This window comes from Lactuca serriola, chromosome 6 (genome assembly GCF_051521515.1).
Source record: "Lactuca serriola cultivar US96UC23 chromosome 6, Lser_US96UC23_V15, whole genome shotgun sequence".
Taxonomy (NCBI): Eukaryota; Viridiplantae; Streptophyta; class Magnoliopsida; order Asterales; family Asteraceae; genus Lactuca; species Lactuca serriola.
Genome location: NC_136413.1, coordinates 157,455,508 through 157,459,179, shown reverse-complemented (window position 1 = coordinate 157,459,179; position 3,672 = coordinate 157,455,508). Strand labels below are relative to the sequence as shown.

The window sequence follows — 3,672 nt, the reverse complement described above, 5'->3', positions numbered from 1 at the left end:
AGACGATCATCCACATACAATTCCTACTGGTGGGCCGACATTGTGGCCGTAGACCCACCGCTACTGGAAGGTAACTCACCTCGAAGTAGCTGTTGATCTGGTCGAGAACTGACTGCCTACTGCTGCTCCGGAAATCCTCCTCGTCGAGTTAGGCATTGACCCGACGAGTTCTTCTTCTAAACTGAGGTTCAAGTCCTTCATCCTACTCGCCGAGTTGTATGAACAACTCGCCGAGTTCATCTTCATTCGAAGAACACTATGCGGAGACTCACCGAGTTGTATGAACAACTCGTCGAGTTCATCTTCATCCGATGAATACTTATGCTGCGACTCGCCGAGTTGTATGAACAACTCGCCGAGTCTGTTCTTGATCTAAGGAGATTGCCTTGAACTCGCCGAGTCAGGGCATGGACTCGCCGAGTTCCTCCATGGATGAGTTTGGCTTCCAACTCACTGAGTCACACCTCGTGACTCACCACACACACTCAACACAACGAAAAGGGGACAACTCGGAGACTCGCAAGCATACTCGTCGAGTTAGATGAACGACTCGCCGAGTTGTCGCCATGCAATCACTATATACGCGATTTTGCTCGATTCCAGTCCATGCCATTCACAGATTTGGGTTCCTAGAGCATGAATGACATGTAAAGTTTCCAACTTTACGTGTAGATACTCACCAATAAGGGATTTAGGGCTCAAAATGCCTCAAAAGGGTAGATCTAAGGTGAACAAGCAACATGGGTCCATAAAGGCAACGGATCTGAGCTCCTGGGGCTCAATCATGCCTAGATCTAAAGGTCAATCAACTTATTACGAATTATATTGCACATACAAGCTTGGGGAAGGGCTCAAGAAATACTTAATGGAGCAATAAGCATAAAAACAGAGGGAAAACGGGTTATACCTCAAAGAAATCACTGAGAGAACACTAAGGTGCTTGGCTTCCTTCCCTTCCTCTTGATCTACTCCACTTCCTTCTCAAATCCTTCAAGAACACACAAAATGCTTCAAACTCTCAAGGAAATAAGCTTTGGAACGAGGGTTGGGAGCTCTGAGGTGAATGGGGGCTGGCTTTGGGGCGGACATGAGGTTTAAATAGGGTGCAAACCCCTGAAACTTAGGGTTTCATCCAACAGCGGTGACTCGCCGAGTCCAGGATATGGACTCGCCGAGTCGCCAACTTAAACATGTCCCGGGTCCCGTATTTACTCGGCGAGTCGGACCTATGACTCGCCGAGTCCAAGGCAAAAAAAAGAGAATACTCAAATAAGATTTACGTACCAGGAACCAGGTGCTACAGTAGATTTTGTGGCATTATGATCGAGTAATCTTGTAAATTGAAATATCACACGCCTCCTGTTAAAGTTCCCTGATTCCTATTAACACCAAAATGTTTTTAACCGCTAGGGTTCTCATGCGGTCATAGATGTTTCCTTGCATTACTTTCCCACCTCACCGCCCCTCCACCCCTACTCCGCCATATTGCTCTGTAGCCTACACTAGCCAGACACCACACCCTTCTTCACCAAATAGGGGAAAGCCCTTCTGATTCCATCGTCTTCTGCCTTCACAATGATGACGAGCTATTCTCGATTGTCGTTCCCCCTTGCTCGATTCCAGAAATTTCAGATTCCCTCCATCCAAAAAAATTAGATTTCGTTTCTTCCCTCATCTTTAAACCTAATATCGATTAACTTCGAAAGTTGAAGCGCTTAGGACTACCAGAAACTCCAATCCTCTTTGCATTCATCACGACAGCATAGATTTATACCTCCGTTATCGACCATCGCTCCATGGCCGACGCTACTGTCTCCGGTTGTCGCTTGTGACATTGTTAACCTACGTTGCCCCTGGTATTCTCGACCATCTCTGTGTGTGTTTTCACTGCATCAATGATCCAAGGTCCATTATTGACCATCGCTCCATGGCTCACGCTACCATCTCCGGTAGTCACTCGTTTTGTCGTTGTCCTGCCCCACCCTTGGTATTTTCGACCATTTTTCCCCAATACGTACGCCTACTTTTTTCACCATTTCATTGTATTTTTGGCTTCATACTTGTTTGACGCCAATTCACCAAAAAATTCATACTAAATTGAGAGAAACAATGCTCACATTAATACTTCAGTGTTTAACTGGTTTCATAAGAATTATGTTTTCCTGTAATGCAGGATAACCTCTTTTATACAGTCCACCTATCGCAATTGAGGCCAACATCAAAGCAATTGAATCTTATTAAATTCTGTTTGAGGTAAGAACACATTGCTACAAATGATAATCTGTTATACTTGATACCGTAGTATACTGTGATATTTAGGAAATTTGCTACATGGTGGGTCCCAGATACATAATAATATGCAAGCTAAGTTAGTAGGAGACTATGAAAAATCAATTACAGTATGACTCCTACATTGCTAAATTGCTTATGTTTTTTTTGGCAATCTACCCTTTCCATTGGTTGTGGATATTCCATTCTTTTTCTTGGTCTTTGATTTCTCTTTATGAGTGTCTATTCATGTGACCATTATTTGCTTTCTCATGAAAAAGCCTTGTAGTATGCATTTTTGACACATGAGATAAATGATATTTCTTTTTCCTAATTAAGCATCAATCATTGATATGATGTTAATTTAATGAAATCCTTTGAGAATAAGAATACATATAGTTTTGTGTTGATATTGTATTAGAGCTTCAAGGTCTATAATTGACTTTATTTTACTGAATTGGAAGATGTTAATTGACTGTGTTTTGAAACCATCCTTGTTTTGGTTTATGTCTTGAATTTTGTTGCCAATTTTTTTCGAATGTTTATGCCCACCACTTCAATTAGTTTCGGTTCTCATAAATACATGTTTCAAATCACTTATTATCCATGATCATGATTGTTATGCTATCTCTGTAAGGTTCTCTTTTGTGAATAGTGAGTACCCATAATTTTATTTTATATGTTAACCTTCATTCCACGGTGATAAAAGCCTAATGAGTGATATTATATTAAGTTTGTCTATGCGGTTATGACATTGTTGATGAAAGGAATCGTGTACAAGTGACTAACAATTAGTTCTTAATTGTAGTTTCTTATTTTGTATGTTTTTGAAATTCATTATGGAATCTGGTATGATGGTCATGTCAGGAAACGACACGCCAAATCTTGGGTGAATGAGCTCTGGCAATAGAAGGTTTGCATTTGTGGATTGAGTTTTTAATGAAATGATGAAGGCAACAAATATTCATCCGATAAAGCAAGCTAAGGATCAATGTTATTAAGACAACAATATAGAAGTTTTATTTTTAGGTTTAACATTTGTGTATATTTTTTTAGTTTTTTTAGTTTTTTTTTTGGATTTGTATTGTTGTAAGAATTTTGAATTATTATTAGTAAAAATTTGTTTTTTGTTTACATTGTATTGTATATTTTCATCCCCCTACTTAATAAAAACCTCCCTTAAACGCCACGTGTCAATCTTATACACAAGCAAGATGCCACATGTCAATACTGAAGAAACTCTTGCACTGTTTTTCCCGCTCATTCATTTCTTCAATCGTCAGTAACTCATCTTCTAAAATTAAGCAAATTAGTTTTAATATCTTGGAAATTCTCATAGACTTTCTATGTCCAACCCAAAAAATCAGGCATTTCCGTAGCAGAATTTTAAATTACATATCTTCT

General features: G+C 39.6%; 1 long non-coding RNA gene across 1 annotated transcript; it reads left to right on the top strand.

The window, feature by feature from the left end:
* The first annotated feature begins 1,455 nt into the window (after positions 1-1,455).
* On the top strand, positions 1,456-3,336 carry LOC145058868 (uncharacterized). The gene is made up of 3 exons (XR_013686546.1): positions 1,456-2,014; positions 2,174-2,253; positions 3,136-3,336. It is a non-coding gene; the product is annotated as an uncharacterized LOC145058868 (long non-coding RNA).
* Positions 3,337-3,672: the final 336 nt, after the last annotated feature.